The 23,305-nt window shown below is 44.5% G+C and overlaps 3 non-coding genes across 3 annotated transcripts; 2 read left to right on the plus strand and 1 right to left on the minus strand.

The window, feature by feature from the left end:
- Positions 1-5,273: 5,273 nt before the first annotated feature.
- Positions 5,274-5,355, plus strand: trnal-cag (transfer RNA leucine (anticodon CAG)). The gene has a single exon. It is a non-coding gene; the product is annotated as a tRNA-Leu (tRNA).
- Positions 5,356-14,635: 9,280 nt separating this feature from the next.
- trnar-ucg (transfer RNA arginine (anticodon UCG)) lies at positions 14,636-14,725 on the plus strand. The gene is given in 2 exon segments: positions 14,636-14,671; positions 14,690-14,725. It is a non-coding gene; the product is annotated as a tRNA-Arg (tRNA).
- A 4,062-nt stretch (positions 14,726-18,787) lies between these two features.
- On the minus strand, positions 18,788-18,860 carry trnat-ugu (transfer RNA threonine (anticodon UGU)). Its single transcript has one exon. It is a non-coding gene; the product is annotated as a tRNA-Thr (tRNA).
- Between the last annotated feature and the right edge of the window lie 4,445 nt (positions 18,861-23,305).

Below are 23,305 nucleotides of genomic sequence, written 5' to 3' on the forward strand. Positions count from 1 at the left end.
CAAGGAACCAAAAAACCCTTTCAGATTAGATGGAGACTCACCTGCACATACGTCAATGTGTTCTATTGCATCCGTTGATCCCAATGTAGCCTCTTCTACATTGATGAGGCCATGGGGAGTCTCAAGACCACTTTGTTTAGTACATGCTCTCTGTTCGCGATAAACAACAACACTTTTCAGTCGCAAACCATTTTGACTCCCCCTCCCACACCCTGGATGACATGTCCACCACGGGCCCCCTCCAGTTTCACAACTTTGCCACCCAGAAACTGGAGGAGCAGCATGTCACATTCTGCGTTAGTAGCTTACAACCCAATGGTCTCAAAATGGGCTTAAACAGTTTCAAAATCTCCCCACCCCCAGCCTCATCCCATGACCAACCCTCCCTCTCATCCCTGCCTCCTTGACCTGACACAACCTGTCCATCTTCTCTCCCACCTATCTGCACCTCCCACCTCACTGACCAATCCCCACCACTGCCCACCTGCTCTCACCTATCATCATCCCACCTCCCTTCCCCAGCCCCAGCCCTCCCCGCTCTGTTTATTTCCCAGCTCCCTTCCCCCTCACCCGCTTCTGAAGAAGGGTCAACCTTCCTGCTCCTCTGATGCTGCCAGGCCTGCTGTGCTTCCCCAGCTCCTCACTGTTATTTATGGCTGCCAAGACCTGGTTTATTAAGCCCCAGGTCTGTCACTCAAACCCCTCTGTCTTTCCAAATCCCAGTACATCCAGCATGTTCCCAGCTCTCACTACCTGCAATAACCCCCCCAACCCCACCCTCCCCCCACTCTCTGCCCTGCCACCTGGTACAGAGTAAACCAAGAGGCTTCCTTGTTAGATTAAAGGGGAAAGCGGGGTGGGAGGAGGTGTGAGAGAAAGCAGCAACTCAAAATTTCAGTCTAACGACTCCTGCCTGACCCTCCGCACCCCCCTCACACATTCACTCTGTGTCTCTCACACTCATTCATGCATGAGCACACACTCACACAGACGCACACACACACATACATACACACACGCACACACACAAATTGGCCGCAGACCTGATATACATAGAGAGATAAACCAGCTACATCACCCTTTTATTCACTCAGAGATAATAAGAACTATCGATGCTGGGGTCAGAAATAACACGGAGTGGAGCTGGAGGAGCACAGCATGTCAGGCAGCATCAGAATATTTGTCCCACTTTCTCATTGAAACTTCACCAGAAAAAGCTGGGATTTATCTGATTGACAGAAACTGTGTTAAAGATGGTTGAACTCAGGGCAGTGTCAATTCATGCACAAATTTTGTATCTGTGGGCTGTATTTCTGTCTGGCTGTGTGTTTGTATGTATGTGCCAGATGTTTCTTATGCAGGTTTATATTTCTGTGCATCTGTCTATGTGTCAGTGAGTCTGCATGCATACATTTGTCTGTGTGTATATGTGTGTCAGTATGTCTGCATTTCTATGTTTCTATGTGCATAGGTGGGTCAGTGTGACTGTCTCTGTGTTTGTTAGTTTGTCTGTGTGTGTGTGTCATTGAGTATGTATGCGTGTGGATCAGTGTATCTGCATGTGACTATCTTTCTATATGTGTATGTGTGTGCCTCTGGATATTTGTCTCTGTGTATCTGCAAGCTTGTGTTGCCGTGTGTTTGTCTGTGTGTGCCAGTATCTGTCTGCATGTGTATGTCTCTCTGTGTATATGTGTGTCAGTGTGCCTGTGTGTGTCTATGCCAGCATGGCTGTTTGTGTATGTGTTTTTGTGGGTCTGTATGTGTGTGTTTCTGTTTATCAGGGTGTGTGTCAGTATCTGCTTTTATGTCTGTCTCTCTATCTGTATGTCTCTGTGTCTATGTATATATGTGTGTGTGTAGCAATGTATCTGTGTGTGTCTCTGTCTCTGTGTGTATGCATGTGTATCACTTTGTCACTCTTTGATTGAGTGAGTGAGTGTGTGTGTATGTGTGTGTTAGTTTATACGGGTTTGTGTATCCTATATTTGTGTGCGTCTCAGTGCAGCAGGCTGTCTGTTGTTTTGGGATGTATCATTTGAAAATAGGGCTAGCCACCATCCCACTGTCTCTCAGTCTGTACCTCTTGTGTTTAAAGTGATACAACGGTCATGTTGATGTGTGTGCATACGTGTGTCTCTGTGTGTTTGTGTCTGTATGCTTATCTTTATCTTCGGTGGGACTTAGTGGACGGAAGTTGAAGTGAATGAATGAATGAAGTAATTAATTAAAAAGTGATTAATCAAGTCTCACCCTCCCTCTCGTGTTTAAAGTGATACAATATCACCCTCTGGCGGACGCCTCTACACAAGTGGCAGAATTTTTTTTGGAGAAAACAACGGGGCCTGTGAATCCTGTTGCAGAGATAGTAGGAACTGCTGATGTCGGAAAACCTGAGGTAACACGATGTGAAGCCGATGAACGCAGCAGGTCAAGCAGCACCAGCGGAGAGGGAAAACTTGACATTTCGGGTCGGGACACTTCTTCAGAAATGGGGGAGGGGAAATTGATTCTGAAATAAATAGGGAGACGGGGGAAGCAGATAGAAGATGGATACAAGAGGTTGCAGTGGGAGAGGGATGAACTGAGTTTTTTTTTCGAGGGACGAGGGTAACATCTTTAAGGAAGGCATCCTAGTTTGCAGTTGTTTCGTGCTTTAAACAATGTCTTTGTACACACAGAGCAGTCTTGGCCGATCGATGTTGCCCCTTAAATATGAGCAGAAGGAGAGATGAACAAGCCCACTGCTGGTCTCATACCCTTCACTTGTGAATACTTTTCCCAATTAGGATCTGAGAGAGTAGATTACAAAACAATACAAATTGCCGAAAGTGCAATAAAATTAACCATGTCTTCTTACAAAACGGCTCACGTAAACGTGTCTAGATACAGTTGCAGAAGAAAGACTCTATTTAATGTGTATAATGTCAGGAAAACTGTCCAAAGTCAAAACATTTCCACATTTGCCGAGGGAACACATACATTTCTGAACATGAGCATGTTTTACTCTGAGGAGCTTCAGCATAATTAGAATCCTCTCTACACCAGCATAGCGTGAATCTGTGTGTGTGCGCCTGCGTCTGTTGACGCTGCCGTGAGCTGCTCGCTCCCTCTGACTGAACCCGTGATGGTTTTCACGCGCTACCTTCCCCTCTGCATTAGCGTGCGGCGGCCAGCAGAGGGAACCAATGCATTACTTTGAACAAAAGGGAGCAATTGAGAAGGAGCAGTAAACTTCTACTTTCTCTCTCCAACTGGTTCCATCCCTTTCTCCCTCTCTGTATCAGCGTTTGTATGTGTGCGTATGTGTGTCAGTGTCTGTATGCAGATGTTTGTCTCAGTGTGTGTCTCTGTGTCTGTGTGCTTCTGTCTCAATGTGTGTCTGTAATGGCTGTGTCTTTGTGCCTGTGGCTCTTTCCAGTGGGCTATCTGTTGTTTTGGGGGTGAATCCATTGAAACGGGGTTACCTCCCTTCCCTGCTTTCTCTCTGTCTGTCCCTCTTGAGTCTCAAATGATACAATGGTCACGTTGACATATGTCTGCATATGTGTTTGTATCTGTGTTTTTTTTTCCTGGTTGCAATCGGACTCACTGGGGATCCAGGTTCAAATCCTGCCACAGCAGATGGTCACATTTGAATTGGAGAAGATACCTCGAATTAAGAATCTAATGATGACTATGTTGAGGTTGGATGGCTCACCGAGCTGGTTTGTTGTTCTGCAGACGTTTCATTACCGTGCTTGGTAACATCCTCAGTGCAGCTTCTGATGAAGTGTCGGTGTGTTTTCCCACCCGGTTTTTAAACTCTTGGGTCTGTTCCGATGGATTGCCTCACTTCCGGGTTTCCTCCATCGTGGAATGTATATGGGGTTGAGTTAATGTGTTTGTTAATAGCCTGCTTCGTGCAGTGCCATGCTTCCAGGAATTCTCGTCTTTGCCTGCCCCAGGATCTTGGTGTTGTCCCAGCTGAAGTGGCGGTTCTACTTGTCCATGTGGATTGAGATGAGTGAGCATTGTTCGTGTCTTTTTGTAGCCAGTTGTTCAATGATAATGAATATCCAAAGAACTGGGTCAGGAGATGCCTACAGGAACAGCATCAGAAAGATTCTACACGCCCCCGACACACTCATCACACTACCCTACATCAGGAACACGTCAGAACTCACCACAAGACATCTAAGGCCACTGGGCATCAGGGTGGCACACAAACCCACATCAAACCTACAAGTGACCACCCGAACTAAAGACCTACTCCCCACCATGGACAGGACCAATGTCATCTACAAAATCCCCTGCAGAGTCTGTGAGAAACACTACGTTGGACAAACGGGAAGGAAACTAGCAACAGTAAGAGAACACCAACCCTAACCCTGACTTAATCATTCAGCAGGATGTGAAATGCTGGTAACTCAGGCACGAGAGCTTTTCACTTCTTGAACGAAAAGCAATTGCATGCTGTGAGTATCACCGTGACATCTCTGATCATATTTTACATTCAGAAACTGCCTTTTGTGAAACTCTAAATAAGCACCGTTGAATTTTGTAAATTTTACTCAGTTGCTGTTCCTTGTCTCCCACTCCGGTTTCCAAATCAGCTGGCTGTCACCTGAAATTAGTTCATGTCCAGGATTGGAAAGCTGCACAGAGAAACGTTGGGGTAAGGAGAAAGGCAAGCAAGATGGCAGCTCGTAGCTGCACCGAGGTTCGAATAGCCTCCCAATGTGATTTGTCGTTCTTGAATTCTAATGCTGGCTCAGTTTTTCAGGCAGAGGGTTATCTTTCAGCCACTTACACTGCAAAACTGGTGTGTAAGTCTAAGTATGCTGCACGGTGTGAACTGGTGCACGATCTGCTCAGCTTGGTGCATTTCCCCAGTAGCCCGGTGGTTTTCACATTATGTGTTAACGCCAGAGTTGTTCAGTTTCGAACAAAGGGTGAAATCATTCACCATCGTGAAAGTCTAAATTCCAGAAATGCCGTGCGGTTCATATTTTCTTTATCCAAGCATAACTGTATACACTTTCTCCCAGGCACATTACATTTGTTGCCTAATTGAGTGTCACAAGGTGCTCTCAGCTTTCTGTTGATTTTTGATTTGATCGAGCTGTTGTCAGCATCTTGTGGGAAAAGAACGTTTTAGTTAGGCACTGCCCGGCAGCTAAGAAAATGGATGAACAAGACAGGGATCCTTGAAGTCTTTCCTTGTGCCTTTGCTTTTGTTGTTTTGCAGTAACAACATCAGAAAGAATCATATTTGTCCCTCCTGTATGGGTGGTCGTGTGGCCGAGCGGTCTAAGGCGCTGGAGTCAGGTTCCAGTCTCCTCGGAGGCGTGGGTTCGAATCCCACCGCTGCCATTATGGTTGGCTGTTCTGCTGAAGCTGGGTAGGGAAGACCTGTGTTTCAGTTGAAAGTAACAGAAGGCAAGGTTTTGTTTCTAATCAATGCACAATGCAGGTGAGCACAGAACATCTGCTCCTCATTTTCATCGCGTAACAGGATCAGTTTCATTATGGAAATGGAGAGAGCAGACAACCTTCGGTCTACCTCGCCAATATCGACCAGATATCCTAAATTAACGCAGCTCCATTTGCCAGCATTTGGTCAATATCCCTCTAAACCCTCCCGATTCACACACACATTTGGATCCCTTGGAAATGTTGTAATTTTACCAGGCTCCACCAATTCATCTGGCAGTTTAATGCATACATGCACCACTTTCTGGGCAAGAAAAAATGGCCCTCAGGTCGCTTTTAAATTGCTGCCCCTCACTTTAATTGTACACCCTCCAGGTTTTGACTCGCCCACCGTGTGATAAAGACCTTGACTACTCATCCTGCCTATATGCCTGATGCTTTTATAAACTTCCGCCAGGTCGTCCCTCAGCCCCCGACCCTCCAGGGAAAACTGCCCCAACCTATTCAGCATCGCCGTACGGTCCGAAACCTGCAACCCCGGCAACGTCCATGTGAATATTTTCTGGGCAGGTTTACATGATATCTTTTATTTTTCAATAGTGCCAATAATGCTGGACTACTTTGATCTGTTCGTAAAAAGAGACGTGAAGCGTTGAACAGCTGCAAATTTGAATGCTGTAGGAAGGCCAGAGTGCAGGGCAAAGCCGGGGCTGTGTTCCTGTAGTGTAGTGGTTATCACATGCACTTCAGCGCGAAAGGTTCCCGGTTCAAAGCCGGGCGGAAATAGTGGTGTTCCTCTTTTACAGCGATTGGTTCCTGGATGGACGTGGAGTGAGCTTTCTCGTTTGTTGTTCTCATCAGCCAACCTTTCTCTAAATGAAGTCGCCCATATCTGCTTTTGTTGTGGTCGGGAGGATCATTCTATTTCATTGCAGTGTGAATCTTTGTTAAATTTCGCTCCTTCCTGGCCATGAATGTGCGGAGGTGGTCACCGCTTTTAGAGTGCATTTAGCGTGCCCTAATCCTTTCTGTAGTGGAGTAGTGTCACCTTTGCTTTTCGTGCAAAAGCGCTCCAGCCCAAAGTCAAGGAAAAGCCTAATTGTCCCACGTCGCAGTGCACTGCGAATTCCTCTCTGTCAAGTACATCTCAAAGTAGTCTCTGTATGTCCTAGTTCCGTCAGAATCTGCCATGTCTCAAAGTGCATGAAACTAAACCAGAAGCCCTCAGTCACATTTTGGAGTAGAGAAACATGTTTGCATTTATTAGCAGCGAACACAATAGCGACTTATTCAGTCCACAACAGGAGTGAAGGGATTTACAAGCTCAGACCAACCTCATGACACTTGCTCTCGCAGAATCACGAGCATTAACGTATCCTCTCAAGTCAAAGACATGCTGGCATTGAAACTGAGGAAATGCAAGACAAGCTACCAATTGATATAGCATCCATTCATTTTTTTCTTTATATCAAGGAGGAGCAAGAAAGTCTAAACCAGGAGAGATAGGAAAGCAAGCCACATGAAGCTCAAGTGAAGCAAAATGTAGTTTCATCACTCACCAGGATGTGAAGTGATGGTGGCTCAGGCGTGAAAACTTATTGCTTCTTGAACAAAAAACAATCGCATGCTGTTAGCATTTCTTTGACATCTCTGATCGCCTTTTACGATCTGTCAATGTGCTCATAAACTACCTTTTGTGCAACTCTAAATAAGCAGCTTGGAATTTCGTAAAAGTTATTGCGTTTCTTTTCCTTGTTTTCAAACACAGGTGCCCGAATCAGCTGGCTGCCGTCTGACATTTGTTCGGGTCCCTGACTGGAAAGCTATGCGGGAAAATTGACTGTGAAGGAGAAAGACAAGGCAGGTGGCAGCTTATGCCTGCACCGAGGTTCAAACAACCTCACAACTTGATTTGTCGTTTTCGAATTCTCACACTTGCTTGAACCTTTTGACTTGCGCTTTTGTACAGAAACGAATACTAAAGTATGCTCTTGAGTCGAAGCCACGTTGGATATTAAACTGCAAAAAGGACAAGCCAGGTTACTAAGTATTGTTGTTTCCATTTTCTTTTCTTTCTTTTGCAAAGGATCAAGGAAAGCTAAACAAGAAGGAATATGAAAGCGAGGCTCGTGAGCTCCAGTGAAACACCTTCTCACTTATTCAGTCCTCAGCAAGTGACGTGAAGGTGACTCGGGCAAAACAGCTTTTCACCTCTTCGACACAAAGCAATCCCATTGCATTAGCACATTTTTGACATTTCTGATTGCTTTTTACATTCTGTCAATACGTGTAGAATCCGCCTTCTGTGTATCACTAGATAATTGAATTAGGACGTTGACATGAGATAATGGGAAGGAACATGATTTCCCCTCCCATTATGTCTTCCGACTTGTCTTCCAATGAACATACATCAAATGAAAGAGAAACTTCGCCATTTCACGCAAATTTTCAGAGAAGAAATCTACCAGAAACATCTGCTCATCCAACATACCCGCATAATTATCAGGAAATCCAACATAGCATTCACGTTATTCATTCAATTTATCACCTTCAATATATTTAGAGATATATAACTGTTAAATTCTCAACGGGAGTTGTAAGGATAAGGTCGGAAAAATCATCAAAGTTTTAGATCCATCATGATGTTAAAAAATGGCGAGTCAGCGGAGCCAGGTTGAATGACCTCTTCCTGCTCCTATGTTTCCATCTTTCGGTGTTGTTTCGAGCAGAGAATTGTCAACAGTAACGTGGAACAGAAAACAGTGTAACATAGGGCTGTGCCGAATGCAATTCTGAACTGAACTGATCCCACCTGCCTGCCAATGGTTGCATATTTCTCTATTACCTTACTGTTCATGTGTCTGTTTAAATGCCTCTTAAACGTTGCTGTCATGATGGTGAGAATGAAGCTACAACACTGAGTATCAAGTCTCTCACATTTACCCCGCTGCTCTCACAACTGGAATGGACAGCTCCTGTTGCAGTTTTAGATAGAACAATGGAGGATGCTCACAGGCGCTCTATCTGACAGCATGCTCCTTCACATAGGTTTCCAACTGGGCACATGGAGCAAGTTACCATGTAGATGTTGGGGCTTCAGGGGTAGATTTCTCACTTGTCGGGCTGAAGTTCTAGCTGTGGTGCTAAACATGATATTCTAAACCCAGTTCTGGCCTCTTCTTCATTTACAATTTTAGATGTGAAATTCAAGTTACCTTTGTGTTACGTTCTTATGCATTCACTCTTCACAAAAGCATTGGAACGTGTCCTTGAATGAAGTCATGGTGAAAGTTGATGATGGCGGGTGTAGTGTGTGACCTGTCGGTTGTGTGAATTTTGCAAACGAATTTGGTGACTTGTTGCTGAATCAAATTCTATGAAGAGTGTCGTGGCATGAAAGGGCATGTGAGGGCAGCATGGTGGCTCAGTGGTTAGCACTGCAGCTTCACAGCACCAGGGACGCAGGTTTGATTCCAGCCTCAGGGAAACTGTCTGTGCGGCATTTGCACATCCTCCCCGTGTCTGTGTGGGTTTCCTTCAGGTGGCCCAGTTTCCGCCCACAGTCTGAAGATGTGCAGACTAGGTGGATTGGCCATGCTAAATTGCCTGTGGAGTTCAGGGGGGTGTGGGTGGTAGGGGAAATGGGTCTGGGAGGGATCCTTCAAGGGGCAGTGTGGACTTGTTGGGCCAAAGTGCCTGTTTCCACACTGTCGGGAATCTGCTCTAAAGGCCCCTTGCCATGGGGATGTAATGTTATCTGTGAGGAATTGTTTTACTGACTCAAGGAGAGTGGACTGTGCTGTTCCCAGGAGTCAGTATTGGCAACAACCTCTCCTCAGGATAGATATTAATGAACCACACAGGTGTACAAGGTGCAGTTTCAAAATTCTAAATGATGCAAAACTCGCAAATGGACTGAATAACGCAGAAAGCCGAATAACTGCTTTTTACCCACAAAATGTATCTTGCTGGGCATTGCTCTGTGTTCCTTTCCTGAGCCTTGTGACACGGAGCCATGGCACAATCAGGGCAACACTTGAGCGAGTGTAAAAAGGGTGCAGTGCCAGAGGACATGCCGGGAGCAACACTAGGTACACAATGAAGTTAATTTCCCACAACAGGGGCATACCCCAAACAGCAGACTGAGGGGAGAGAACTCAGGGTGAGCTGAAGCTTTGAAAGTCGGTGCCCCAGGGACTGTGGAGGTCAGTTATTGAGTCTGTCCAAGAATGCAATTGACAGATTTCTGCAGAGCAAAAACATCAAGGGCTCAGGGGACAGTCGAGGAAAATCTTGAAAATGTACATTTCAATGCAGTTTAGCACTGTGTAATTAATCAAGTTCCTCGAACATCTTCGGAACCCACGAGTGAAGATTTCATATCCCAGCCCTCAGGCAATTTGCCAACCATTAAGGTATAATCCAAAATATGGAGCTACATGGATGTGCTCTGCTCCAGTGGCACAATCGGTCAGCATGTAGTACTTATTTGGCAGTATAGAGGTGTCTGCCAATGCTGAGGCTTTGAGTTCAAGCCTCACTTGGAGCAACTTCAGTTTGTCATGTTTCAAGAGGGTATTGAAGAAAGTCAATTCTGCCAAAGTTTGCAAAAAAAAGTTCTGTGCATTGTGAAATGACTCAACGATTGACAGACAACCTGCAAATATTCACAATGTGAAGGAATATCTTCGGAGAGAGAAAAGAAGGTGATTTTTTTCAGCTCAAAGACATTTCTCACATGGGTGACTGCACTGAGTTAAATTGGGGGAAAAGGGCTCTGAAGATCATTTCAATTTATTCACTTTGCTGCAAACTCGCACAGGTCAGTGAAATACTATAAATGGAATCAGATTTATCGAATTCAGCCGTTCGAATGTTACGTTCTACTTTAGTTAGAAATGTTATCAGATTTAAATACAGAGCTGCTGAGAGGAAGGGAGGGTTCAAAATGCAAAAAAAAAGACAGACCCTTGTATGTGGATTTCTTGGATGGAGCTCAGAAAGTATGAAATGTACTTCAAATCATCGGGATGTGGTTAAATCTTTAAGGCACCAGTGTAAAACGGGAAGCACGACAGTTCCCTTCCGAATCGAAAGGGTCTAACTTTACTATTTAATTGAAAATATATTCCATTTATAATGCTTCACGGAGAATGAACTGCCGAACTTATTCAGCTGCACGTGTACAATAAATTTCATTGCACGTGAAGTCAAAGAAATTTGAAACTATTCCCCACCTCCCCACAGCCTTTGTCTCACTGTTAAGGTGCCTGTTTAGGGACCGAGGGGTGCAGGTACAGAAACCTTTGAAGTTTACTGCACACTTAGACAGGGTGGTTAAACAGGCTTTTGGCGCACTTACCTTCTTTGCTTAGTCATTTGAATTTGGGAGTTGGGAAGTCACGGAAGTTGCACAGGACGTTGGTGAGGCCTCTTCTGGAATACAGTGCGCAGTTTCGGTCACACAGTTGTAGGAGCCATATTTTTAAGCTGGTGAGTATTAACAAGAAGGCTACCAAGATGTTACCTGTGTGGAAGGTTTGAGTTATAAATAAAGATTGGACAGACTGTGACTATTTTCTCTAGTCCTTCGGAGGTTGAGAGGCGACCTGACAGAAGTTTATAAAATAACGAGACGTGTAGACACTAATAATGGTAATTTTCTTTTCGCTGGTATGGGGCATGTGAAGACTAGAAGCCATTTATAAGTTGTGAGGAGATAATATAAAACAAAGATACGAGAGGCAGAGCATCACAATGACTGTGAATAAAACGATGGCAAGTTGTAGCAGTGAAACATGTGGCAGAGAAACGGGTGACAGTGATGCTGGCATGCGACATCTCAAATGTGTCATTTGCCAGTGAAATTCACCGCTTCACCAAGTGGAGAACATTGAAGTGAAGCAGTGACAGCAACTGACTTAGTTGGTTATTCATTCTGCGAATGCTCTTTCCGCGGATGTCCCTGTTAACATCACGCGTGGACAGGATGAAAGATGCAGCAACATGTGTGGAGCAGTGGGTGTAATTGGTAATGCATCTGACTTTGGATTAGAAAATGGAAATGTTGTATCTTCCCCCTCTGGAATGACATTGACAGCTTTCCCACATTTGCAAAAAGACAGTTGCTTCCAAAGATTTTTTTCTTTTTGCAGTTTTTTTTGTTGGATTCCAAGCAGCTGAAGTGATTGGATAGCTGCATTTTGGACATTGAAAGTTGACCATGAGCAACTTCAGTGTGGGACTATTTCAACTCACTGTCCATTTCATATCTCAGCTCATGGCAATGGCTCCCATTGTCAGAGTAACTGCTTGTGTTCCACATAAAGCTGCCTTTTGCCAGGGAACCGTGTGTACGGTGAGGATACAGAGCACTTTTAATCCAAAGGCCTCTGTCACTCTCGGAGGATATATCTTTGTATCTCCCTCTGTGGCTTAAAATGAGGATGATTACTTCAAGGTGCTTTAGCTTATTTTTATCATCTCAAACTTCAGTCCCATTCGTTGATTCCAGGGATAATCTCATTGAAATTTGCACTCTCAAATTAAGAAAACCAAAAGCAGTGGGAGAAACACTGGAAACTGGGACTAGAAAAGATCTGAACACACACACTGACAAGATGGACAAATGGTCTTTTTCTATACGATTAAAACCTCCAAGAGGGAGAGAGACTGACCTGCAGCCAAAATGAACAATAGGCTGAAAAGGCTAAAGCAGTGCCATTGAGAAAAGATGGCAAGGGCCACAATGCTTTCCCTGGTGGCCCAGTGGTTAGGGTTTGACCCCCTCAACACTGTGGCACAGGTTTTGATTCCCATGTTTCGCCTCCCAACTAACAGATTTTGTGTTGTTTTTCATGTTATGGTTGGCATTGGGTAGTTTGGTTGAGCTGATGGTGAGAAATTCTTTCCACTGACCAGGCGCAGTAACAGTTCGATTCCCTCTTCTCCGAAAGTGAGACTGACACTGCAAAGGCCCATTGGCATCTCAGACGGTCTTAGATTTCATAATGAACCACATTCGCACACTCCCAAAGATTTTCGCGAGAAGATGTCAAACAGCGAAGAGAGGACACTGCTGCAGATAACAAGGGCTCAAGTGGGATTTAAACGTGGGACCTCTGAAATCCTCATCAACGACCCTCACACCTCTACACCAATGAACAGTTTCATCGAGCATCAGCTTTCTGCCGTAATCTAGTTGACTGTCATACAATGAATGACCTTTGGATGTTGGAGACAGCTTTCAAGTTCTATCTGCTCCAGAGGTGAGTAATAGCATCTTTGAACAAGCTGCTTACATTTAAAAAAAAATCTCAGTTCAGGCAGTGAAAGCAACAATGAACGGCTTTTTCCCATTCTGCCCCTGCTCCCAGGCTGCTGCTGTTTGCTCCTTTCCCCGAGCACCGGGCTACCTTCAATGGCAGATGGATCAAACCATTTCCCCCCACGGACAGGCAGTGCTTGGGAATGGTATATGTTTTGCGGCTCCTTCTTGAACACAGGAAAGGTGAAAAGCAGAAGAGGCAGAATCAGACGTCATGAAATTATAAACCACGATTGGAAACTTCCATCAAGTGACATTAATCAGAGACAAAGAGAAAGATACAGAGCTGCTAGAAAAGAGAGAAGTTGACACTGGAGACTATTCCCTTTAGAAACTTAATACAGGACATTTCTTTGCAGCGTGTTTGGTTTTCAGGATTCGACTTCATACAGCAATCTTGCAGAAAGTCTTTTGCAATGCGGACGTCAGTTTCTTTATTATGGCCGGGCAGGAGTTAATATCTGACACCAACAGTTCCTAATTAAGAGAATCCAAGTGAAACACTCACTCACTGAGAGTCATCCCCAACGTCCCTGAGCTGCGGAGCTGCAGGCAGTTCAAGGGAGGGTTAAAAATGAGCCATTGTGTCTCCCTCGCCTGCTCTGTCACAGAGACAGTGAACAAAATCAGAAGTCACACGACACCAAGTTCTAGTCCAACAGGTTTATGTGAAATCACAAACTTTCACAGCGCCGCTCCTCCATCAGGTTAAGTGACACTTTTCACCGGCATCGCCACATCACAGCGACAGAGACTGACGTCATACACCCATGGCGTCATTCCCGTACAGGAAGAAGACGTTTGGCCCATCGAGTGCACGGAGATTCTCTGTCACTTGTCTCTCTCCATGGTTATCCACAATCGGTAATATCTGTCCTAATAACGGTGATCTGTATCTGTGACGTGATGTTGTCTCCGATCCTTTGGTCACTCACAACTTCTCATTTCACCTGAAGGACACTGCTTCCTTAAACAGCATGGGGAATTACTGCAGGGTATCCATTGCATGTAAAACACTACAGCTGATGTTTTTCAAATTCAGCACTTTATTCCTGCGATCTCAGAGAACTGGTTTAACAAATCAGACCATCGCAGGCCGAGACAGAACATGAGGAGGCCATTCAGGCCTTCAGACACGTGTCACCTCATTTGCGTAAACTTGGCCCATGCATCAATATGAGATATTTATTTCATTTGCATGGACTTATGGGAAGCAGCTCAAAACACATCAAAATGATGAGGTCTGATTTCAATGAGATCAATTTCAGACTGAGATCCCTGAGAGTGTTTGCAGTGAATACATTGTGCACGGGGAAGAAGGAAGCAAGTTTTAAACAAGCCCTACATGTAGTCAACAGACATCTTCACTGGTGGTGAAAAGTCCTCTCTAAGTGCAGTTCTCTTTATGCTTCATGTTCTAAAATCCTATTTACCTGTTTACTGATCCTCACCTGTGGAAACAGTTTCTCATTGTCTACTGCCATGAAATCTCCATTTGACCCTCTTTGCTTGAAACAGAACAATCCTGGCCTTTTGAATATCTCCACAAATCTGAATTCCCTCAGCCCCAGGCATGATGAAGCCTGAAGATTGCAACAAAACTTTAGAAACAAAATTCACTTGGAAGGTGGTAACATGGAAATAAAACAAAACAGCAACAGAATCTCCTGCTTCACAAATCTTTCAAAACTTTCTGTGATCCAATTGGAAACAAATTGTATAATATTCACTCAATAGAGAGAACCCGGTGCCAGGAGAACAGGCAAACAGCACCGTCTCAGGAACAGGGAGACAGATTGAGAAATAAAATATTCTTGAAAGTCTTTGCTGCTTTGAATTCCCTGAACAAAGTGGGATGTACCTCACTCTGAAAGAGGTGTTCCTCTGTTCGATGGCTCGTTGGTCTAGGGGTATGATTCTCGCTTTCGGTCTAATATGCCACTGACATGCGAGAGATCCCGGGTTCAAATCCCGGACGAGCCCAGATTTCTTCTCTTGACATTCACTGAATCACTCAACCAGCTTTGTGAGAAACGAAGCTGCTCTAACGTCATTGTGAACCCAGCACAGAGAAACACTTGTTCAAAGCACAAGAGTGTTTCCGAATGTGTGCTCCGCAATCTGAATGATTCTGGAGATCGCACGAACTGCAAACACTGGAGACAGAATTGTTGCAGTGTGGAACTGGAGGAATGCAGCAGGTCAGGCAGCAGAGGAGAAGGAGAAAAGTTGACAGTTAGGTCCAAGGCCAATCATCAGAATGAATTCTACCCTTAATTAATGGTCAATTATGTATGTGTGAAAGTTCAGGAAGCTGTGAGGCAAAGTGACTGGAGACAGTGCTGAACAGGTTTGCGTGAACACTGACGCGTGTGAAGAATGTCATCAAGAAAGATAGATTGGAAAGTTGATATAGTTCTTCTTGGAGAACAGTAAACTGGTCTGAGTAAAGCTTTCCAAGTTGTGAATGGTATGAACAGGAGAACTCCCAGGATAAAAATGCTCACATGCCTGTAAAGATCGAGATCAATTAGGCAGAGGTGTAAAGTCATGACGAAAAGAAGTAAGAATTACATGACATAGCACATTTTTATACAACAACTAAGTGGACCTGTAAATCCCTGCCTGACTGCAACAAAGAGGCAGATTCATGCCACACAAAATGGAATTTGATGGTTCTGTGAAAAGCCACAATGTGCAGAGTTACAGGTAGAAGGCAGGAGAGTGATATTAAAACAGACACTCATGTACTTATTGTGGAGACCCGACGCACCCACAGCTAAGGCGAGCTACATGGTCTCCGTCTGCATTTTGACAAATTTTGTGATTCTGAGTGGAATGACAGCTCGACCAACAGAATGTGGGAACTTAGACAAAGGTAATACTTACACAAAGGTGACATGCCTAAGCCACAGAAGATTACAGAACAACAGTGAAGATCTTTTGACATCATTCTTTCAGGTACATGCCACACAACAGTTGAAAAGCTAAATACTTGTTGAAAAAGTCATGAGCTAGAGCAACAGAGTGATGCAGCGGGAGCATGCTGGGCCCATACTCCAGAGATCGAAAACTCGAAACCATTCTCTGCCTTTTGCTACAGGCATATTGCGCTCTGTCCCGCATCCTGTGTTTTGATCAGTTCTCTGTTTCCCATAGCTTCATGTGCCTGAAATAAATATCTCATATTGATACACTGGCCAAGCTTGCAGAGGGGAGGTGACATACTTATGAAGGTCTTCTGCTTTCTCTGTTGTCTGCCCTAAACTGAACTGTAAAACCTCTTATCTGAGATGGGAATAAACTGAGGAAGTTGAAGCACATCAAGTGCAGCTATTTTTTCATTTCTGCCAGTAATACCCCATGCCGTTTCAGATGTGAATATTTGGAGGATCAGCAGTGTGAGACAGCATGGGAAGGCACAATGGTTCAGTGGTTAGCACTGCTGCCTCACAGCGCCACAGACCCTGCTTCAATTCTGCCTTCCGGAGATAGTCTATGTGGAGTTTGCAAACTCTTCCGGCTTCCTGAAGTTGTTCTCGTTTCCTCCCACAGTCCAGAGATGTGCAGGTTCAGTGGACTGGCCGGGCTAAGTTCCCCGTAGTGTTTGGCGATGCGTGGGTTATGGGAGGAGTGGGGTTGGTGGGATGCTTTGAGGTGCAGTGTGGACTTGTTGGGATGCAGGATCTGTTTCCACTTTGTAGGGGTTCTGTGAGCATTATGGTGCAGACACCACCATTAGGGAGATATATCACTGAGAAATACAAGTGGTTTTGGGACACTGTGGCTTGATGGACTGAATGGCCATGGATTGATGACATCACTCTCCCTGTCTCTGAGAGGGAGCGGTGGGAGAGAAACAATGGCTCATTTTGAACCCTCCCTTCTGCATTGTACTGTCTGCAGCCCCGCAACTCAGGACCGTTGGGGACGTCCATCAGTGAGTGAGTGTTTCACTCAGGTTCTGTTAATCTGGGACTGTTGGTGTCAGACATTAACTCCTGCTCTGGATGCAGCAAAGGAAAAGACTCCCGCATTGCAAAGGTGTTATTTGCAGGGTTGTTGTGTGCAGACAAATTTTGAACACCAAACAGGCTGCAAAGAAAGATCCCCTTTTAAGTTGTTGAAGGGACTAATCTCCAGTTTTGTCTTCTCTCTTTCACAGCAGCTCTCCAAGCTTCTGTCCGTCTCTGATAAATGTCATTCGACAGAAGTTCAAATTGTCATTTATTACTTGCTGCAGAAGCCTGATTCCACAGCTCTGCTCCATCCCTCTTCCAGTGCTTGAAAGGGAGCGGTAGAGCATATACCATCTTCCAGCACTACCTGCCCATGGAGGGAAATTATTTGATGCATCTGCCAATGGGGTGAACCCTGTCCCAGCGGAAGGGACAAATAGAACCGTCCCAGGAACAGGGAGACAGAACGAGAAGATGCTCTTTGTGGTTTTCACTGCCTGAAGCAATGGGGAATAATTGTCCAATCAACATGTTCAGATATGTTATAACACACCTCTGGAGCAGCTAGAGCTTCGCCTCTGGTCGCCCACATCTGAGGTAGGGACACTACCACTGCGTGAGTGGCATCTGATTTATTGTTAAGTGGGACTTCATCAGACTGGGTCATTAGTCTCGTGGTCTGATTGTCACTTCAGCTAGATGTCGTCAGTGCAAGAAGTTGCAGGTTCGAATCCTGTGTGAGGCTTTATTGCCTTTGACATGTGTTTCATTTTTAATGTTTGGTAGAACATGGAGGCGGCTCTTTATGAAATCAATTTCAGATTATGATCGAAAGCGTCTTTGCTGTGAATATATTACATGCATCCACTTCACCTGAGGAAGGAGCCACACTCTGAAAGCTCCTGATTTCAGATAATCCTGTTCGTCTGTGACCTGATATCGTGTGACTCCTGACTTTATATCACATTCGGAGGAAAATGAGTCAAGTTTTAAACCATGTCTGCTCACAGTAACCTGGCTTCCTCATTGGGGATGATAAGCGCTATGTCAATGCAACTATGTCTCTTTCAACTGTCCTTAAATGAAAGTATCTGTTTACTGACCTTAGTCAATTGAAAGAAATTTTTGCTATCAGCTTAATCAAACTACCAAACCCCATCACTACCCACCCCCAACATTATAAGCGGCTCCAAAGTTGCCAGCTGGTCGTTGGAAATGTGGAAAGGAAACAAAACAGCGAACCCAGTCTCCAGCTTCGTAAATCTTTCATCACACTTTGTGATTCAGACTCAAGGGAAAGCAAAGGATCAACTTTCTGATTGAGCAGAATAAGGCAAGGCACCTTTCCCTTCTTTAAGGCACGGGGAGATTGATTCTGATGCTCTCGGTGTCATTAGCTGATCTGAGACATCGAAATAGTCAGAATTCAGTGTAAAGATCAGGAATACAAGTAGAATCTCGGCTCTGGCACGATCGGATACTTGGGAACAGACAAGAAGTGGAAAGGCTCGAAGGGAGGTGGCCCTGGGTTCAGGAGAGCTGGCTTCTTGTGACATGGATGTCTCTGCAGTGGGTGGAATAAGACTCTTTCTGTGTCTCCACAATGCATGTCCCAGACTTTGTTTTGGAAAAGTAAAACTGGCAAAAGACAATTGCTCTTCTTGTGAAATCACAGTCTTAATTTGAAATTTCATTGCCCATCCTTGTCCTTTTAGACTGAAGGAAACTCTCACTGGGCTGATTCTGGCCGATTCAGAGTGAGTGTTGTCTTTGTAACCAGGAACCTGTTGACAGCAACAAAAGGGAGCATTCGGCGGCTGCCCGGGGTTTGTGCTCCTCCCCCATTGTTCATCTGCCACTCTGCAGTTTATACTGCTTCACCTCGCTCTTCCGACCAAACATCACTCTCACCAGCTGCTTCCTGCCATTCCGAATGGTCCGCCTCAAACACGTGGAAGGGCGAACAGGAACGTGGAATTTCAGGGACATTTCTGGCCTGTGGAGGAAATGATATAGTCATAATTTCAGATAATCTTTTCAGGGCACCTTTCAATCTTGGAAGCAGAAGATGTAGAAAAATTACCAAAGGCCCCAGTGAGACTTGAACTCACGGCCCCTGGTTTACAAGACCAGTGCTCTAACCACTGAGCTATGGAGCCAGAAATGCAGGTGCAGGAAGAGAGTCTCATGTATTAGAAATGACAAAGTATTAGATAACTGGAGATGATTACAATCAAGACGTAACAAAACCAAAACACAGCAGAGCGGCATCACATGCAGAAGGATGGGAGAATGCAAGGCTGAATCAGATAGTGTCCTGAGTGACATAAACAAATCTTTCCTGCTAGTCCAATGATTACAAATCAGTGCGTTCACTGTCATAGCCTGTTAATGGTTATCATTTACAGTTATAAATACGAAATATTGACTGATCTTTAGAAGCAGAATTACGAGACTGCTCAGTCAAAATCGATTCATTCCATGTTACAGTTCCACAGCAGCAATGCCAGCTGAAACTGCCTGGCGTGCAATAAGTTTAAAACAAGAACAGAGGGGAGGTCAGGAAAAGTGAAGGGCAATGGTAGTTTGTGAGAGGTGACTGGAGGCCAAATGGAGCCAGGCTCAATGTGGGTGCTGAAGACTAGTCCTCACTGTTTACACTGGTATACAGATCACATTGGATCAATCACACAAGGATCCTCCTTCGTGTGTTGTCCTTTGCACATCACAACTCGGGTCAGTGCCTCGAGGGGCTCGGATACTTTTAATTTGGCAACTAACTCAGGTCAGTGCTGCACAAACTAAGCTGTGTCAGGACACTATTTAAACGGGCCACCACTCATTGCAATGACCCAGAACTATGCAGAAAGAGGAAGAACACCAATACAAAATCTTCGCTCTGAATGGATATCCCTGCAATTTCATCCAAAGGTACTGACTAAACAGCAACACGAAGAGGACACATTATGCCCGAACACACTGGACACACTGCCACACATCAGGAACATATCAGAACTGACAACTTCTATGACCACTAGGAATTACGGTAGCACACAAGCCCAAAGCCATGCTACGACAAACATTCTCCAGGATTAAAGACACCATACCCACGACATGCAGAACTAACATTGTTTACAAAATACCGTGCAACGATTGCCACAAACATTATATCAGACAGACAGAAAGGAAACTAGCCATCAGTATGCATGAACATCAGCTGGCAGCAAAATGATATGACAAACTTTCCCTAATATCAGTACACCCGGATAATGAAGGCCATCAGTTTAACTGGGACAACATAACTGTAGAAGTGCAATCCAAACACAGACACACATGGGAATTCCTAGAGGCATGGTTCTTAATCCATAATGCAGTTGGCAAACATATAGAATTGGACCCCATATGCAACCCATACAGAACAGAATGCACAATGACAGAAGTTGCTGGAACAGACCGGGCAGTATAAATTCCAAGTGGAGGAGAACAACATCGCTTCTTCGGAAGTCTCACTCATGATGTTACCTCGCATGGTGACGAAAAGTCTGAATGAAAACAAGCCAGCTGGGTGAGCAAGTTTACAACTTTACTTGTTAACTTTACTGTTTAATATGTGTCTCAGTGTCAATCTTTGTAATATTATACACACACTGTTCTACCCGCTTCTCCCGCTGTACACAAGGTTTCCCCACAAAAGGCAGCTTTATGTGGAACACAAGCGGTTTCTCCTGACAATGGGTACCGTTGCCATGAGTTGGGATATGAAATAGACAGTGAGCTGAAGTAGCCCCACACTCATGTTACTCATTTACCTTTCAATTTCAATTTTCAATTTCCAAAAGCCAGCGATCCAATCACTTCCACTGCTGGGAACCTGACAAAAACAGCGCTGGGCAGACATTCCTCTTCGGAAGCGTCTGTCAATTTGCAAGGGTAGAAAAGCTGTCAACTTCAGTCGAGTGAGAGAGAATACAATATTCCAATCTTCCAATTCAAAATCAGATGCCGTATCAATTACTCCACTGGCTCCACACGTCTTGCTGCAGCTTTCATCCTGTCGATTGCGATGTAATCAGGGATACTGGCGGAAAAACCATTTGCAAGGTGAATATCCTGCAAAATAATCACCGTCGCTGCTGCACTTCAATGTTCCCCACTTTGTGAAGCGGTGAATGTCACTGGCAAACGAAACACATTAGCCCTCACATGCCTGGTTCACTGTCACCTGTTTCTTTGCCACCTGTTTCTCTGCTGGAACTTGCCATTGTTTTATTCACAGTCATTGCAAAGTTCTGCCTCACATATCCATTTTTACTAAATTATCTCCTCGCAACTTAAAAACATCCCCTAGACTTGAAATCTCCCATCCTTGGGAAATGAAAACCACAATTCATACTATCTACATGTCTCATTATTTTATGAACTTCTAACAGGCCGCCTCTCAACCTCCTGAGCACCAGCGAGAAAAGTCAATATCTATCCAACCTTTCTTTATAAATCAAAGCTTCCGTACCAGGCAACATCCTGGTAAACTTCTTCTTTACACTCGCCAGCTTCATAATATGCCTCCTGTAATTGTGTGACAGAAACCGCACACTGTATTCCAGAAGAGGTCTCATCAACATCCTGTGCAACATCAATATGACTTCCCAACTCCGAAACTGAAACAATCGAGCAATGAAGGCTGCCGTGCCAAAAGACTGTTTAACCACTGTCTAAATGGGATGTAAACTTCAAATAATCATGTACCTGGATCCCCTAGGTCCATGAGTCGGCACCTTAACAGTGAGAGAAAGTCGGTGGGAGGATGAGGAATAGTTTTGAATTTCTTTGACCTCACATCTGAAGAAATTTATTGTACACATGCAGCTGAATAAGTTCAACAATTCATTCTCCATGAAGAACTATAAATGAACCTGAGCATTTTTCAATTAAAAAGTAATGTGAGACCCTCTCGAGTCAGAAGGAAGCCATCGCTGTTCTGTTCCTGAGCTTATATTACCCAACAAGCTCTGCATCATGTCCATATGAAGATGGATAAGGGAGAACCAGTGAATATAGTGTACCTGGACTTTCAGAAAGCCTTCGATAAAGTCCCGCATAGGAGATTGGTGAACAAAATTAGGGCACATGGTATTGGGGGCAAAGTACTGAGTTGGATTGAAAATTGGCTGGCTGACATGAAGCAAAGTGTAGTGATAAATGGGTCCCTTTCAGAATGGCAGGCAGTGACCGGTGGGGTACCACAAGGTTCAGTGCTGGGACCACAGCTGTTTACGATATATATTAATGATATAGACGAAGGCATTAGAAGTAATATTAGCAAATTTGCTGATGACACAAAATTGGGTGGAAGTGTGAAATGTGAGGAGGATGTTATGAGAATACAGGGTGAGTTGGACAAGCTAGGTGAGTAGACGGATGCGTGGCAGATGCAGTTTAATGTGGATAAATGTGTGGTTATACACTTTGGTGGCAAGAACAGGAAGGCAGATTACTACCTCAATGGAGTCAATTTCCGTAAAGGGGAAGTACAACGAGATCTCGGTGTTCTTGTACATCAGTCAATCAAAGCAAGCATGCAGGCCCAGCAAGCAGTGAAGAAAGCTTATAGCATGCTGGCCTTCATAACAAGAGGAATTGAGTACAGGAGCAAAGAGGTCCTTCTGCAGCTGTACAGGGCCCTGGTGAGACTATACCTGGAGTATTGTGTGCTGTTTTGATCTCCAAATTTGAGGAAGGGCATTCTGGCTATTGAGGGAGTGCAGCGTAGGTTCACGAGGTCTATTCCTGGAATGGCGGGACTATCATATGTTGAAAGATTGGAGCGACTGGGCTTGTATACACTTGAGTTTAGAAGGATGAGAGGGGATCTGATTGAGACGTATAAGATTATTAAGGGATTGGACACTGTGGAGGCAGGAAGCATGTTTCTGCTGATGGGTGAGTCCAGAACCAGAAGACACAGTTTTAAAATAAGGGATAGGCCATTTAGAGCTGAGTTGAGAAAAAACGTCTTCACCCAGAGAGCGGTGGATATATGGAATACACTGCCCAGAAGGCAGTGGAGGCCAACTCTCTGGATACTTTCAAGAAAGAGATAGATAGAGCTCTTAAAGATAGTGGAATCAAGGGTTGTGGGGATAAGGCAGGAACAGGATACTGATTGTGGATGATCAGCCATGATCGTAATGAATGGTGGTGCTGGCTCGAAGGGCTGAATGGCCTGCTCCAGCACCTATTGTCTATTGTCTATTCATTCACCATATCCTGATACATGGACTTTGGATCACTCTCCAAAGGTATCAGTAACTATTGCGAATCCTCAGTTACATCTGGAGAATTTGTTGTTTGGCCTTTGTGAACCAGTGCAAGTCATGCAGTGAAGTTGCACTTGTAACGATGTTCGGTAAGGAGTTACCAAATGATCGTGAAAGAACAGTGATGTTTTCCAAAAGAACAATTTAAATGTTTTCACATTTTTGATTCAATCCAATGATCTGACATATTACACAAGGTTGTGACAAAACAATATTTGATACCAGTCACTTATTAGGACAAGTGACCCAAAACTGGCCAAAGAAGTAGGTTTCAAGGAATATCCTGA

This window comes from Stegostoma tigrinum, unplaced genomic scaffold (genome assembly GCF_030684315.1).
Source record: "Stegostoma tigrinum isolate sSteTig4 unplaced genomic scaffold, sSteTig4.hap1 scaffold_53, whole genome shotgun sequence".
Lineage (NCBI taxonomy): Eukaryota > Metazoa > Chordata > Chondrichthyes > Orectolobiformes > Stegostomatidae > Stegostoma > Stegostoma tigrinum.